We start from the raw sequence: 18,153 nt of genomic DNA, 5'->3' as shown, positions 1-18,153 counted from the left end.
AGAGTCTGTGGGAAGCTGCAACGCTGCTCCTGGACAGAAAATTCATCCCGGATCCCTCCAGCAACGCCACCGGGACGGCGTTGCATGGAAGATGAGCGCTGTGCCACCTATCTCCATGCCCCCCAGACCAATTTCACTCGCTTAATATTGCAACCATTTCCACTGGCGGTTAACTGCCGGCAACTTTGCTGGCAAACACAAATATTTCCCCCAAAGAACTTAAAATGAAAACTGAAAAGAAATTTGGGTATGCGCATTTTGGGTGTGCTTGGGGCACAGAGTCCATTCCTTGTGCCTGAATGGGAAGGCCCAAGGCCGCCTTGATATTGGGTCTCAGGTCTCATTGTAATAGAGCTGGTGTGGCACGAACAGCCAGCCAGCGATGAGGAAACCAAGATCTTGCTGCTGCTAACGTGTAACGGTTCTCAGGTAAGTGAGGGCCGGAGAGGCCAGGGGTCGGAGGCTGGAGGGTAAGGATAGAAGGCCAGATGCTGGGAGCAGCAGTAATTGTGGCAGGGGGTGGGGAGGGGGTGAAGGGGAGAGGGCCGAGGGCCGAACAACGACGAGCAGTCTTTAAATGATGGGTGCTCCTTCTAATTCCACATTCAGGTAAGTAAAGTTACCTTGTAGGTCGCAGGCGGTCCCAAGGCCTGGTTTTATTGAGTGTAGTCAGCACTGGTGTGGACTGTTTCAAGGCAAACCAACCTTGCAAGTGGGGGCCTCAGACAGGTGTTAGGCCCCTTATTTGCATATACAAAGTGGCTAACCCCTGTTTCAGGCATGAGCCTGACCGCCTATTATTTTTCTTCGCCAATATGGCGGGTGGCACACTTCTGGCCAGAAATGTGCACTCGTGTCCTGCCCGCCATATAGTGGCATAGAAGGCCAGTTAGCGCACGATAAATGCGCGCTACATGCCTGAATATATAGGCTACTGGATGGTGGTTTTGCACAGCTTCACAAATATTTATCTGTGCGATTTCACTCCTAATTATGCTACACAATTTGCATCAATACAAAGTCAAAGTCACTTTACTCCTAAGCAACTTTACTATAACTGGCCTGTGTTAAATGTACTTTGCATGATACTCAATACCTAGAATGTTGACACACAGTTTGTGGCTTTAGCATCATTGCACAGCAAAAATATTAATTTTCCAAATGACAAAATACAGCTTGTGCATGAATATATTAGGGACAGCAGGACTGAGGGAACCCACAGGAGAAAAGGAATTGCAAAACTTGCACCAGGGAGAATGAAGACCGACATTCGTCAGTTTTCAAAATGATACATGAAATGTCAATGAAGAAATTACATGGAGAAGAAAGGACAACATTTAACATATACATGTAACAGTACAGTGGCTCTTCAATGTATTGCTGTTGAGGTAACCTCATTGACTTCCATTAAAATTAGTTCAAACATTGATAGAAATAAATACTGGTACTCTGCTTATGATGCTGAATGCATTTGCAAGATTTAATAATAAAGCTACGTGCATGTGTTCTGTAAGCTTTAGGCGATTCATCATTGGACAGATCCCTCGGAGTGAAAGCCTGAATAGGGTGTCACAGTAGCCACAGTAAAGTTTGACGCTGGCTCACAGCCCCTGTTAATTGCCCTTCAGAGGACTTAAAGGACATCACAGAGGTGCAGGTTAGTTTAACACCAGCTTGTTGACAAGATTGACTTGACATTTAATCTGTTCTCACCAAAAGTGCCCCTAAAAATTGCATATTAGTGTTCAACATGGTCACTGTGCATCTCAATGTATCTGGACTGCACAGTAGCTCGGACATTTTATAGGATGCAATCATTTTTATATAATGACCACTTAGGCCATAAGAGATAGTTAGTATGTTCCAGAAAGAACCGTTATGCCCCACTAACCTACTGATATTCTTTGATGAGGTAACCAATTTAGTGGATGAGAACCATTGAATAGATATCTTATATAGGTAGGAAGAACAACAAGGCCACATACTGCTTGGATAATAAGAGTCTAAAGAGAAGCAAAGGGATTTAGGGGTGCAGATACACTTATAATTAAAAATAGTGATGCAGGTTAATAAGGCCATTAAAAAAGCAAATCAAGCACTGGGGTTCATTTCTAGAGGGATAGAATTGAAAAGCATAGAAGTTATGTTAAACTTGTATCAAACCTTGGTTAGACCACACACTGTTCTGGTCTCCATATTATAAAAGGATATAGAGGCAGTGGAGAAGGTGCAAAACTGATTCACAAGGATGATACCAGAACTGAGAGGATATACTTATCAGGAAAGGCTAACCAAGCTGGGGCTCTTTTCTCTAGAAAAGGGAAGGCTGAGGGGTGACCTGATCGAGGTCTTTAAGATAATGAAAGGGTTTGATAGGGTAGACACAGAGAAAATGTTTCCACTTGTGGAGGAGACCAAAACTAGAGGTCATAAATAGAAGATAGTCACTAATAAATCCAATAGGGAATTCAGGGGAAACTTCTTTACCCAAAGAGTGGTGAGAATGTGGAACTTGCAACCACAAGGAATAGTTGAGGCAAATGTCATAGATGCATTTAAGCTAGTTAAACACACAGGGGGAGAATGGAATAGTGGGATATGCTGATAGGGTTGGATGAAGAGGGGTGGAAAGGAGGCTTCTGTGGAGCATGAATGGCAGCATAGACCAGCTGGGTCGAATGCCCTGTCCCTGTGCTGTAGACTCTATGTACGTACCTCGATGTACTTAGATTTTTAGAAAACACTCAATAAAATTCCACAGTGAAGCTTTTAAATAAGGACATAGTTCATGAAATTCACTATAATTAAATAGATGGGCATTGAGAATTGGCTGGTCAATAGAAAGCAAAAGCAGTATGTGAAAAGGTTGTGTCTGAGGAGGGATTGATGAATGGAAATCTGTTAGGATTCTGCTCTGTTTATCCTGCTGATCACACTATTCATAAATAATAGGAACTTTATTTCTAGTCATCATGTTATAAAATTATCTGATGACATCAGATATGTGGCCAGGTAACCAATGTTGGAGAGATCAATCAGATTCTATTAGGTGGATCAAAGCAAAGGCAGATAGATTTGTAAGATGATTGAATGCAAATAATGCACATTAGAACAGGAAACGTAATACCTGCACAGACAAGGAATGGTGTCCATTGGCATTAAAGCGGCTTCTAAAACCTATGTGGCAAACAAAGTAACAGGATGTGTTTCGAAACACATTTTATACAATATTCTAGTGAAATTAATGAAAATTTGAAGTTAACCTCAATGCTGTAAGTACTAAGACTCAAAACTGTTTGAATTTTTGGGCTGTCTTTCCCAGTCGCACCTTGAGTCATTGGTTTGAAAATGGCCAGTTATTAAAGTCAGGTGGAAAATGTAAGCTGGTGCTAAATGATCTACCTACCAGCCAAAAGAATCTTTTCTGACCGTGTTATACCTAATCAAATCCAGCACCGCCAAAAGCACTCATCCCAATGTGTCAGTGATGAAAGATGATGACATTTTGAACAATTTACCATTATTTTTCTCATAATGAGCACCTCCACTTACATTTACCTGGAATTTCCTCAGAGCTGATCCCGCTCAGCTGCACTTCGGGGAAGTTATGGCGGCAGAGCGGGAACCGTTCTGAGGAAACTATGGGCATTTAAAAATATATTTTTGGAGGGTAAAGTCCTTTCTTTCCCCTTTGGTGATCTTGCCCTTCCCAGCCCAGTGATGCTAACCCAGTTCTGGTCTGTATGGCTCAGCCACTTACTGCATGAACCCGCTGAGCTATTGGACAAGTTGTCCAACTCCCTCTTTTTAAGGACTTTTCTCCCATTTTTCCTTCTTGGTCTTTGTCGACCACACACCATTCCAGGCCAACAGGAGACACACAGAAACCAGCTACTTGGAAGTGCACAAGAACAGCCCAGTGTGACTCCACCCCCCGCCCAACAATTTCACCACCCTGCCCAGGGAAGGAATTCTGCCTCCATTCAGCACCTCCTCACTGCAGTGCACTGTGATGGCAATTTCCTACATAGATGGTCAGGAGTATCCACAAATGTTCTTAAAAGTGAGGAACTGAGCAATTTCTGTTTCTCAAAATTCCCTTTAAATTAACTGAGTTCTCTTGGTAGCAAATGATGATGAATAAGGACCTCAGTGTATCAGCGTGCAGTAAATTTAGTAATATCAATGTAACAAGTGTAGAATCATTAAGGAACAATAACCCAAGGACCCCATCAAGCTCACTAAATAGAATCTGAAGTTACTCTCAAAGAAGCAGGCTGTTACTTTGAACTCTTGTACTAGATTGCTGTAGTACATCTGTTGACTCTATGAATAATTCCTGCAGGGTATTTAGCAATGTATGAAGCCTACATGAAAGCATGCCCACCAACAACCAATTCCATTCCCTTTCAGATTCTTTACAAACATCTATCATTGTGACCAGTGACATCCTGCATTCAAGTTCCTTCATCAAAGCCCTTGTGTCCCAGCTGTGATAATGGATTTGAAGTCAATGCTGAACTTAAAAAAAACTTTATAGAAAGAACTCTATTTCAATAACAATGGGGATGATTGTTGTATACCTTCAGGCCCATTTGTGTTTAACAATGGAGTGGTAGCAGGGCCTCAATAGCACATAATGAAGTACCGACCTACCAGAACAACAACTTGTATTTATATACCACTGCATTCCCACCTGTCCCGATGTTCGGGCAGACCTCGATCTAGGCGGACAGTAACAGTAATATATCTAACCAGGCCAAATGATGTAGTTACCACCCTTTATACCGATATTACCTCTTCCTGCATCGCTGCCACCAGATCCTGCTCTCACCCATGAACCATGGCTGGTACAATTTGGGAGGCAGCCATTTCCAGGCATATTTAAAGGGACCCTCAACTGCTCTCAGGTAAAACTCTAGAAAGTTTTGGGAGACAGTGTGCTACTTAGACAGTATCAAAGTGCTTGTAGTTGCTGTAGAACACTCTGAACTCGGAAGGGGCTTCTGGAAGCGCACCTTTTTATTCATGGGGCTCTTTCTGGAAATTCTTACTTTGCCAAGTGGAGGAGCAGGAACAAGAGGAGAAGGAGCAGAAGGAAGGATCAAACAGAGCTGGAGGGTAACTAAATAGAATGAGGCATACTTGCAGGAATCCTTACCCTCCCAACAGAGTCCATAGGCCCAGGATAGCATAGCTGCAGTTCTCTGAGGAGCAAGGCACAAGAAGGCTGGACATCTCTAGGGATGCAGTCACGGAGTTGTGTTGCCTCCTCCGGCAACTAACTGCCACAGCTGGCACAGCATTGCCTGTTGCAGTCGGTGACTGCAGCCTTCAACTTCTTTGCCTTCGGCTCCTTGCCACAGGGGATATCAGTAACACCAGTTACTTGTGCGTGTATTAAGCAGGCTCAAGCAAGCATTTCCATCATATCCTCCATGGACATTCAGAAGCAGCAGGATAGGGCTGTGGGGTTCACACTGACTGGCAGGAATCCCCAAGCCCGGGGCATCACTGGTTGTAACCATGTTGATCTGCAGGCTCATTCATACAACCCTACTGACTTTGCAAGGCTTTCCATTCCATTAATGTGCAACTGGTATGTGACCACCAGCAGTGCATCATTGACCTTGGTGCTTTTATATTGTGCCAATCCTCCATCTTTGCTCCTGCACAGTAAATGTGAGGCCGACTGCTTGGCGACAAGGACTATTCTCTGCACACTTGACTCATGACTCCTAAAAAGTCAGCTTTGGCACATTGGTAGCACTCTCGCCTCTGAGTCAGAAGGTCCTGTGTCCAAGATCCACTCCGGAGACTTGAGCACATAATCTAGGCTGACACTTCAGTGCAGTACAGATGAGATGTTAAGCCAAGGCCTCATCTGCCCTCTCAGGTAGACATAAAAAAATCCCATGGCACTATTTGATAAAGAGCAGGGGAGTTCGCTCAGTATCCTGGCCAAATTTTATCCCTCAAAAGTACTTAATTGGATGTAAAGTGTTTTGGGATGTCCTGAGGTTGTGAAAGGTGCTATACAAATGCAAGTCTTTCTTTCTTTCCTCTCAGGAACTGATGCTAGGCAGCCAACCTGCACTACAATTAGATTCATGGGTCAACTAGATCCCTCATTGCGCAAAGCATTGGAGCCCTCAAGCAGAGGTTCTGTTGCCTGAACAGCTCACAGAGAGTGTCCTGTATGTTAATGGTTTGCACTATGCTGCATAATTTTGCTATGCATAGAGCCAAGATTAGACGAGGACCTTTTCCCGGTTACCTCCACTACATTCTGATCGCTTCCCACCCCCTCCTTAAGACCTACCTGTGGGCCATTGCTGCAGCACAAAATACCAGAGATCTTCACCAGCGAGCTACCTGGGGACACCCAGCAAGTATCTACAGCTCGCTGGTCTGATGTTAATGGGCAGGAATTGTTTCTAGAGCACTTTGTCATCCGGGTGAGTCCATAATGTCTGTCTTAAGTGCTCTCTTATCTACTCTAGTGCTTCTAGGAGGTGCTAATGCAGCAGGGGTGGTGGAAGGCTGCTGTAACTCAGTTAAGGCCTCATGAGACCCCCGTAATAGGTGGCCTCTTGGAGCTTGGGCCTGAGACAGCCTAAATGCAGATTCATTGGCACCTAAGTGTCCAATATAGCGGGAGGCATGCATGCGAACATTCCTCACTGGAAGTGCACCACCCACCATATTGGTAAAAATTCCTGTAAGTCATCCAGGGCCTGCACTTGAAACAAGTGTTAGGCCCTTTGAATATGCAAAAAGGGGGCCTCACATTGGTTTTGAGGCCCACTTTCCAAAATTTGTTAGCAATTGACCGCAGCTAGTGTCGGGCATGCTGTGGTCAGTATTCTCAGGTGCTTGTCAGCGCAACCAGAGGTCCTTAAAAGGGTTGCTGGAGCTGCCTATAGAAAGGTAAACTTTTATCATTTTCTTAAGGGAGCAATCCAATTTCTAGGTCTTGGTGTCTGTTGATGCAGTCTGGCTCAGCTGACTTTCTGACACCGGGGTGGTGGGGTGGAGGGGGTGGAGGGGATCGTAAGGCTCCCAACGACTGTAATCATGAGCGATGGAAGTGTGTTCCATTTCCATTGCCTGACTGCCCCATCTCCTTTTTTTAGCAAGCACAGGAGATGCAACACCTGCCCTTATACCTGCCCCTTCCCATTGTCCAGGGCCCCAAACACCCCTTCCAGGTGAAACAGCAATTTACTTGTACTTCTTACTGTATTCACTGCTCACGATGCGGTCTCCTCTACTTTGGGGAGACCAAACGCAGATTGGGTGACCACTTTGTGGAACACCTCTGTTCAGTCCGTAAGGGGGGCCCCGAGCTTCCGGTCGCCTGTCACTTTAATTCTCTGCTCCATTCCCACTCAGACCTCACCATCCACGGCCTTTTACATTGTTCCACTGAAGCTCAACGTAAGCTCGAGGAACAGCACCTCATCTTTCGATTAGGCACTTTACAGCCTTTTGGATTCAACATAGAGTTCAACAATTTCCGATCATAACCTCGGCCCCTATCATATATATATTTTTTCACTTTTTTTTTGTGTTTTCTTTTCTTCTCCCCTACATGGTAGCTGTCTTTCATTCTGCCAACGCAATTTACACTTCATCTAGAGCCATCCTTTGTTTCTTAACCTGTCCCATTACCATCTCCTTTTGCCTTGAATATCTCTTTATGGCCTAGAAATTCAGTAGCGTGCGCCAGCCGTTAGCGCCTTAGGAGGAGTAGATCTCGAGCGCTAGGCACTTAGCGGCCGGGCGCAGCGCGATCTGCGCCTACGCCCAACTTCAGTAGACATGTAGTGCCGGCGCAAAGATTATGACGTCATTTCCTCGTGCAACGCCCTTTGTGCGCCCCAATCCGGAACTTCAGTCGCGCCCGCCCAATGTGGGCGTGGCGGCCCTAAGAACTGTGAACTGGAACGCAGCAGAAGCCATGCGGGCCGCGGGGAGCGCAAATTAAAGGGCACTTACCCTGAACTATAAAGGCCAGCCATTTTGCAGCAATCACTCTTGTGCAACGGATTTATGGACAGCGACCAAGGAAGAGAGCTTACTGCTTTGGCCCAACGTAGGAGAGGTATTTTTGGCTTCAGGCCAGAGCTTGGCAATTCGCCTTCATTGTGAGGTCATTGTTTGCCAGTATATTATGGGGGCTGCATGGGGTGCCAACCCTCAGTTTCAGCATTATGTGCGAAGGGCTCGCAGACGCTGTGTGAGAGGGGCAGCCCTGGCTAGACGCAAAGGGGGCAACAGGCGTCGGCAACCTAGGCCTTACCCACTCAGGAAATACCGCCAGCAGGTGTCCTATCTCACCATGCCTGCCGCGCAGTGTGTTAGGAGGCTGTGCTTCAGAAGGGAGGTGGTTGCAGAGATCTGCCAGCTGCTTCACAGAGATCTGCGTCCACAGCTGAGGTGCAGGACGTCTCTGTCGGTGGAAGTGAAGGTCACGGTGGCTCTGAACTTCTATGCAAGCGGCTCCTTCCAAGCCACTGTTGGGGACATTGCTAACATATCCCAGTTCGCCGTGCATTGCTGCATCTGCCAGGTGACCAATGCCCTTTTCAGAAGGAGACACCAATTCATCTCCTTCCCCATGACCCTGGAGAAGCAGCAGCAGCGTGCAGTGGGATTTGCGAGAATAGCGGGCTTCCCCATGGTGCAGGGCGCCATTGACTGCACGCATGTGGCTTTGCGGGCACCTATCGACAATGCCAAGGATTACCGCAACCGGAAGGGCTATCATTCCCTCAATGTACAGCTGGTGTGTGACCACAGGCAGCGCATCCTAGCTGTCAATGCCCACTTTCCAGGCAGCAGCCACGATGCATTTATCCTGCGACAGACTACTGTGGCTGACATGTTCCAGGCACAGCCTCCCCCAAGAGGATGGCTTATCGGGGACAAAGGCTATCCTTTGTGTACCTGCCTCATGACCCCGCTCCGCGCACCCAGGACCCCTGCTGAGGAGGCATACAACGAAAGCCATCAAGCCACTAGGAACATCGTAGAACAAACGATTGGCGTCCTCAAGCAACGGTTCCGCTGCCTGGATCGTTCCGGAGGATCTCTGCAGTATTCGCCGGAGAGAGTCTCCCAGGTCGTGGTCGTTTGCTGCATGCTGCACAACCTGGCTATCCGCAGGACTCAGGCACTGCCACCTCACGCTGGAGCACCACCTCAGGAGGAGGAGCAGGAGGAGCATGAGGAGGAGGAGGAGGAGGAGGAGGAGTACCAGCCCAGGAGGGAGGCACAAGGTCCAAGGGCCGCCCGTCGGCGGCTTATTGAACGTCACTTCTAGGCCCCCTGTCAGGGAATGGCTTGTGGCAATGAAGGGACCTGAATGCAGCCGCTCCGCAAGCCCTCAGCCGGTTAAGGCAACAACCACTTCAAACATCAAATATGGACAAGCTGAATAAATAAAATGCTTTATTGAACAAACTCAGGGCCCTTCCCACATGAAACCCAAAAACAGACAACACACCCAAAAAACAGTCACACACATGACTCACTCCCACAACCTGGGGAGGAATAACAAAACATTTCCACAAAAATGGCCTTCATCCTCGGCCTTACAAAAACAACCATCCCCATAAACAAAACAACCATCCCCATATAAAAACAACCATCCCCATATAAAAACACATTTGCCCACACCCTCTACTTTGTGGCCCGTGACGGCGATTCCTTGACCAGCCTTTTGCGGCCCCTGGCCGCCCTGCTGCTCCTCCTCAAAGTGTGCCCAGTGGCTGCTGCAAGGCTGGGGGAAGGCTCCTGAGGGGCACATGGCGTGACGACAGATGCCCTTAGGGGTCGGCCTAGACGAGCCCTGGCCCTCGAGGGGCCGGCTGGTGACTGCTGCAGCTGTGGCTGGGCAGCAGCAGTCTCTCCAGCAGCTCATCGCAGCTCCACTGGGGGAGTGGCAGTGGCGGCTGCAGGAATGGGGGCAAGCTGGCTGATGGCAGGCGCTCACTGCTCGCCTGAGACACTGGCACTCGCCCGGGCCAGCACTGCAGCATGCGCAGCAATCTGCTGAAGGACAGACCGCTGTGCTGCTGCAGCGCAGCGGGTGCCCTGGCGATGCCTGGCTGACACAGCGAGTGTGGCAGCAGTGAGTGCCCGTACTGCCCTGGTCTGTGCCCGCATCAGACCAGCCAGTGACTGCACGGCACCACTGATCACCTGGCGACTCGCGGACTGTTCTGCCCCGAATTCGGCCCGACTCGCGGCGTGTGCTGCTTCGAATTGCTCGAAACTCCTGGCCTGTGAGGCGCCGAAATCGGCCACACTATGAGCCAGGGACTCGATGGCCTCAGGCAACCGTGCCACAACCCCCATGAACTCGGTGTGCCGGCGATCCGAGTCCACGGACATTTGATCGAGGAGGCGCACCTCCTTGGCGAGGACCGTCTCCGGGCTGGAGGCCGGACTCTCCCTCTGGGGAGAAGGCCGCCGAGCTGGCCGACCCTTCCTGCGTTGCTGGATGCCACTGGGCCCAGCAACTACACTCCCCTGCGACCCTTCCCCCCTCTGGGAAGAAGGCCGCCGAGCTGCACAACCCTTCCCGCGTTGCTGCACGCCACTGGGCACAGGAGCTACACTCCCCTGCGACACTTCCCCCTGGCTCTCCTCCAGGGAAGACGTGTCCCCTCCATTGGCATCCCCTGGCGCGTCTGAGGGTTCCCTTGATGGGCCGCCTTCCTCTTCCTCATCCTCCTCCTCCTCCTCCTCTTCCGAGGGGCTGTCACTGGCAGCTTCAGGGACCTCCTCCTCACCATCTTAAAGCAGGAAGGCACAAGAGTAGCTTTAGAGTGAGGAGAGGGCGTCAGCGAGGGAGGCATGAGTGGTGGCATTCAGCGCATTGGTCGGACAGTGGCAAAGGATGTAGATCTGAAGCGCAAGTGGGACGAGAGAGGTCCAAAAGGTGATGTCCTTACCATTGGTGCCCAGAACAGGGTCGGCATCTCCAGATGCAACGGGGCCAATCACCCGGGCACCCATGAGGCTACCCACGCGCTCTTCAAGGTCACTGAGCTGCTGGATCTGGGGACGGCCTCCCCCGGTCATAGTCCGGCTCTTCTGATTGTGTGCCAGCTTGGCCTGCAAGAGAAAGGACGGCCTCTAAGTACAGTGTGGTGCCCTGATCTTGTGTGCACTGCCTCCCATGGTCGAATAGCTTGGCCAGTGTGGTGCCCAGATCTTGTGTGCACTGCCTCCCATGGTTGAATAGCTTGGCCAGTGTGTAAAGTGCAGAATGTGCAATTGATGTTCATGCCAGTCCCATAGCTGCTGGATGAGGGCTGGCCATTAGGGCTTTTAGGTCCCTTTACCCATAATGTGAGGTGCACATGCAAGGATGAGGAGGACACTGGAAAGGGGACTCACCCTGACAATCCTTGTGAGGTCATTGAACTTTTTCCGGCATTGGACACCGGTCCTGGGGACCTCGCTGTTGGATGTGACCCTGTGGGCGACCTCCCTCCAGGCTTTCCTGTAGACGCTGGTGGCAGGCTTCTTGCCACTGTCCGGGAACAAGAGTTTGCGTCTCCTCTCCAAAGCCCTAACCAGTACCCTCAAATCATGGCCAGTGAAGCGCTGCGCTCGTTCACGGGCCTTCTGCATCTTTCCCGGCGCTATTTCTGTTCAGCAGCAGTGTTTAGGCCTAGCTGGAGGGCTGCAGTGTCCAGGGCGTGGCAGCAGACGAACTCGACCCTTCCCCCTTTAAGAGCTGGCCGGCGCCAGGGTGTCTGCTGTCAATCAAGAAATGACCGCACCTGCGCTGCGCCCGGCCTCGGCGGTTTAGCTCAGCACCGCCGGCTTTGCGCCTAAAGATAGTTGTGTAATGCCAGTTTTAGCGCTCGAGCAAACTCTTAGGGCGGAGCTACTGAATATCGGCGAAGTGGCCTCGACTTTGCGCCGGCCGCAAACTTTAGCGGCCGCCCGACTTTTCCGCCCCAAAAGTGGCTATACTGAATTTCTAGGCCAATGTCTCTTAACCTCTCCCACCTTCCATCCTATCACAGACCTTCCCTTTTGTTCTTTCATCCCCTCCCCCCTTTCCCAGCCTCTACACTTGCTTAAAAATCTGTTCCATTTCCTGCTTTTTTCCAGTTCTGACGAAAGGTCATCGACCTGAAACGTTAACTCTGTTTCTCTCTTCACAGATGCTGCCTGACCTGCTGAGTATCTCCAGCATTTTCTGTTTTTATTCCTTTTTTTAGGTCTATCAGATGACTCAGGTGTTGCAGTCACATGGATTGAGGAAGAGAATCCTCCAGAAGACACACCAACACTTACCCTGACCCTTCCAAGCACCAGCACAGAAATCGGCACTCAGTATCTCATTGAAACTTATAAAATTCTCATAGGACTAGACAGACTAGATGCAGTAAGGATGACCCTGATGGCGGGGGAGTCCAGAACCAGGGGTCACAGTCTAATGATAAGGGGTAAGCCATTTAGGACTGAGATGAGGAGGAATTTCTTCACCCAGAGAGTGGTGAACCTGTGGAATTCTCTACCACAGAAGGCAGTTGAGGCCAATTCATTAAATATATTCAAGAAGGAGTTGGATATATTTCTTGAGGCTAAAGGTATCAAGGGATATGGGGAGAAAGCAGGGACAGGATGCTGAATTTGGATGATCAGCCATGATCTCATTAACTGGCGGAGTGGGCTTGAGGGGCCGAATGGCCTACTCCTGCTCCTATCTTCTATGTTTCTATGTATGAGTTAGAGGGGTCTGCACAGGATGAGTCACCGAGCACAAATGAACAGATACAGATGGGAAGGACGGTCCAGGAAACAGGTCACTTCCTAGCTCATGTCCTAGCTCTGCTCAAGAGGAAGGTGATGCAGGCTTTAGGGGTCCTGTGCACCAGTGATCGCTAAATGTATTGGATTGGATTGCCTGCAAACATTTTGGAAAGTGTGGAGTAGTCTGCTACCAACTTGTATAGGGTTCTGGCACATGGCATCACCACTCTGCAATCAATTATGGAGCATGTGGTCACCTCAATGGAGGCTGAAGTAGGGCCCTCCCTGGTGGATCTCTGGTATCAGTAACAGCATCTCCGAGAGATCCTCATACTGGGGCCATGCAGGCTCTGGGCTCTACCATCGCCTTGGATAGGCTGGGAGACCAAATGGATAAGGGCTTCAATCAGATCATGTATGCTGCACAGTCTGCACCTCCGCAGATCAGCAGGGGCAGTCAGGCAATGGGAATGGAACGTGCAAGCACGTAGTGTTAAGGGTAAACTGTAGCAGATGAGTGGCAGCACAATGCATCACCAAGTTGTCAAGTGCAACTGTGTTAAACAGAAAGAGAAAAAGGGAGGGAAGATGCCTAAACACCCTGCTGTGTCTAGCCTTCAGCCTCAGCATCTCCAATGCTGTGTGCTCTCTCGCTGTCAATAATATTGATGGCGGCCAATTCCAATGGTCAGTGTCTGCAGTGTGGCAGGACCTTCTCCTGTTGTGTGTCAGCTTCTCCTGCAGGAAGAGTGGAAGTGGATTAATGTGTCCTGCTTAAGGATTTTCAAGATTAATGATGCAGCTTAGTGTGCATGATGACAGGTCGAAGCAGCAATTGAGGACAAGAGGGAGAAATAGTTGTGAGGACAGTAGCAGGTTTTGAGAGTGGGAGTAGAAGCAGAAAGCAGTGAGAACCATGGGTAGTGGAGAAAGGAAGTATTGATAGTGCTGAGGCTAAAGTAAGGTTATGCAAATCTGTGCAGAGAGTATGGGAGATGGGAAGGGGAGTCTGACCTTGGCATTCTTGGATGCCTTTAAGCAGTGGGTGGGTGGGGTGCGGGAGGGAGGGGCTTTGGGGTTGACCTGGGTTTTTTTTTCTTTTTGGGACTGATGGTCCGACTGGGGGTGAAATTTGTCTTGGGCCGTGCCGCAAAACGGACAATAGTGCATCGGCAGCCCATTTTACACTGCAGCCGATTTTCTTTTACCAGGCTGCCGATGCACTGTTGTCCATTTTGCACTAGCACCCAAGATGGATTTCACCTGCACTGTGCACCGTGTGTTTCCCTTGAAGAAGCTGACTCAGTCCCTCTTTCACCTGGAGTTTGTGATTCAGTGCTCCACATAATGCTTACAGTCAACGATGTTCCAGGGAACTCAATCTACTTCGTTTAAAAAGAAGTATGTTACAAGCTACCATCGATTCACTTCGAACCAATGGAAGGGCAACGTGTGTACTGCAGATGGTGAGAGCTAAGCATTGACTTTCTGGTACGCACCACCTCTCTGTGTAACAGCTTGACAATGAAGCACCACTGTGGTGCACTACAAGGATTCAGTGACCCATCAACCAGTTAAAACTGTGAATATCTGGTCAGACATTATTCAATTTGGGTTCTGAAGGACTTTGGGGTGCTGAAATTTCGGAAGCAGAAAAATTACCGCCAGGCGCTAATGATAAGTGGCTCCCATGAAATTCAGTTGTAGCGCTTCAAGAGGGAAGTGGAGCGCTAAGTCAAGTGCTACCACTTCCCTTAGAGCGCTAAAGGGTGTAAGAGGGGCGGTATAGGCAGGGCGCTGATCAATGTTCCGTGCAGTGCTGCCGGATTCGCAGGCTCCTTCCCTCTCTTAAAGGGCAGGGCCAATGCTCACAGCAGTTAAAGGGAAGGCTGGGGATGGGTCGGCGATGGCACCAGCGATCCACGAGGAGCAGCCCCAAGCACTCTGAGAGTACAGGGCCGATCAATCGCAGCAATGTAAAATTTAAAAAACAGCACAAAGTGGGTGAGAAAAAACTGTTGGCCTACCTGACCACCTTTAATTAGTGCTCCCCAAGTGGCTGGCCGAGGTTGTTAAGTCTGTGTGTTATATTGAGAATTACTACACAGACCACAAGAGTAAACTTTAACAGGTCTTTACTAGTTGAAGGTCAGGGCGGAACTGCCCAATAAATCATTACACAGCACTTATATACCGGTGTGGTCACCACCGGTATTACAGTATACAGCAGCCAAGATAAAGTAGTGCAACTCTTAAAATAGTTCTCTTAAAGGTGGAATGGTTCTCTTAAAGGTGGAACAGTTACATACACTACAGAGGGCACAACGTCTCCTGCAGCTGCTGTTGCTGACGCCCGGCGAAGCTGCAGGGAGCAGAAGCGAATTTAGGATCCAGGGCGGTAACGGGGCGATGTGCACTGGATGATGTCACGATCCCCCGGGCGCAGGAGATCGAGGCGGTAAGTTTTACCGCCGGCGCTACATGCCCCCCCCATTGAATTTTGCATGAGTCGTTTATTTCGCCACGCCCAGTCAGTAAGTCGTTCATAGAGCTTGATAGGGTGGACGCTGGGAGAATGTTTCCCTTGGCTGGGGAGTCTAGAACCAGGGGCCACAGCCTCAGGATAAAGGGTAGGCCATTCAAGACTGAGATGAGAAGAAATTTCTTCACACAGAGGGTGGCGAATCTTTGGAATTCTCTACCCCAGAGGGCTGTGGAGGCTCAGTTATTGGCTATATTCAAAACAGAAGTCGATAGATTTCTGACTAATAAGGGCATCAAGGGATATGGCGATAGGGCCGGTGAATGGAGTTGAGGCAGAAGATCAGCCATGATCTCATTGAATGGCGGAGCAGGCTCGAAGGGCCGAATGGCCTACCCCTGCTCCTATTTCTTATGTTTTTATGTTCTTATACCTTCAGCCAGCAAAAATCTATCGATCTCAGATTTAAAATTATTAATAGAGCTAGCATCTACTGCTTTACGTAGGAGAGAGTTTCACACTTCTACCACCCATTGTGTGAAGAAGGGTTTCCTAACTTCTCTTCTGTATGGTCTGGCTCTGATTTTAAGGTTATGGCCCTTGTTCTGGACACCCCACCAGAGGAAATAGTTCCTCTCTATCTATCTATCAAATCCTTTAATCATCTTAAACACCTCAATTAGATCACCCTTTAATATTGTATACTCAAGGGAACACAAGCCTAGTCCATGCAACCTTTCCTCATTATAAGAACATAAGAATTATGAGCAGGAGTAGGCCATATGGCCCCTCGAGCCTGCTCTGCCATTCAATAAGATCATGGCTGATCTTCTACCTCAACTCCACTTTCCCGCCCGATCCCCACATCCCTTGATTCCCCTAGCGTCCAAAAATTTATCGATCTCAGCCTTGAATATACTCAACGATTCAGCATCCACAGTCCTCTGGGGTTGAGAATTCTAAAGAATCACAACTCTTTGAACGAAGAAATTCCTCCTCATCTCAGTCTTAAATGGCCGACCCCTTATCCTGAGACTGTGCCCCCTAGTTCTAGACTCTCCAGCCAGGAGAAACAACCTCTCAGCATCTACCCTGTCAATCCTCCTCAGTATCTTATATGTTTCAATGAGATCATTATTGAATCCTTTTAGCTCCGGTATCATTCTGCTGAATCTGCGCTGCTCCCCCACCAAGGCCAATATTTGCTTCCTGAGTTGCCGTACCCGCAGTATTCCCAATGGGTCTAACCAGAGCTCTATAACTGTAACATTACTTCCATCCCTTTGTATTCCAGCCCCCTTGAGATGAAGGCCAATATTCCATTAGCCTTTTTAATTATTTTTTGCACATATCCATTAGCTTTTAGTGCTTTCTGTATTAGGACCCCTAATTCTCTCAGCTTCTCCACAGTTCCTAGCTTCTCACTATTTAGAACATGCTCTGATCTATCTTTTTTAGGTCCAAAGTGGATGACCTCACATGGAACAGTTTTGCCCACTCACGATGCCCCTTTGCAACTTTCTGCTCCCGTCTACACTCTTTACTGTGCCACCTAACTTGGTTTCATCAGCAAACATGGATAATTGGCTCTCTATTCTTTCATCTAAGTCATTTATAAATATAGTGAGCATCTGAGGCACCAGTACAGATCCCTCGGGGACACCACTAGTCACATGCAGCCAATTGGAGTACATACGCATTATCCCAACTCTCTGTCTCCTACCTCCAAACCAATTCCCTAGCCATGTCAATAGGTTGCCTCCAATTTTGTGTGCTCTCATTTTGGTTAACAGTCTCTTGTGTGGAACCTTATCAAATGCCTTCTGAAAGTCCATATAAATGACAACTAGATACTCTCTTATCTACCACATTAGTTACCTCCTCAAAAAACTCAACTAGGTTCATTAGACATGATTTACCTTTTACAAATCCATGCTACCCCCTTGCACTTTGGGAAAGTGGGCAAACTGGTAAAAGCCAGAGTGCTTTTGCTCCTACTACTGGTCCATCCATCTGTTCTGCATTAGGGCAGGTCCTAACTCAAGCACCACACATGAGATTCTTGAGCCACTTTCTCAGGAACAGTAACTGAGATGGTTTTTTGTTACCTTCCTCATTATTTCTATCTTCGAATTACCTTCTTCTAGATGGGCCAAAGGCTAAACCAAGGCTAAAGAGCCCCATTTACCCATCAGACACAAGTACCCCCTCTGAACGTCAACTCAGTATTCAGAGCTGGTGCTCCAATCTCAGCTGTCTGGAGTGGGCTCAAACACTTCACCTTCTGACACGCTACCACTAAGCTAAAGGCTCACTCTCCTATTGCAGGTTGGCCATGTTGAATTGCATGGAGCAACGTGCCTTGTGTTCTATTCAATTGACTTCAACAAGCAGATTAACATTAAAAATCAGTTAACAAGTCCTTACAAGCTTTTTTCTTGTCCCTATCAATTTTTTTTGCCAGCACTTTGTGAATACAGCAGGATCATCATTAGGTGAGAATAATGCAGCTCCCCCAAAATTGACAAGTAATATCAGCTTTCCTTGTCAGTAACAATTTTTCGGGATAGGAAAAGAACATTTGGCCCAACAAACCTGGCTCTTTTTAATCGATTTCAATCTCAGTTGTCTACTTTCTCCACATATCCCTGAAAAATTTTCTCTCACCAGAAACACAAGAAATTGTCTTTTGAACCTGTTTCCACTGTTCACTCCAATTACAATCATGGATAACTCACTGAACAAGTCTATGGGGGAAAAATTCAGTTGGTAGCGCCACCCGTTAGCACCTTAAGAGGGTGCTAAGTGGAGCGCAAAGCAACTAGCACCCGGGCGCGGCGATATCTGCGCCTCTCGCGAAATTGACCAGACATTTTGCGGCGGCACTG

This window comes from Somniosus microcephalus, chromosome 9, assembly GCF_052327205.1.
Source record: "Somniosus microcephalus isolate GS21.2 chromosome 9, FLI_Smic_1.0, whole genome shotgun sequence".
NCBI classification, from domain to species: domain Eukaryota; kingdom Metazoa; phylum Chordata; class Chondrichthyes; order Squaliformes; family Somniosidae; genus Somniosus; species Somniosus microcephalus.
The sequence above is the reverse complement of the archived record's forward strand: the minus strand, read 5'-3'. Positions refer to the sequence as shown.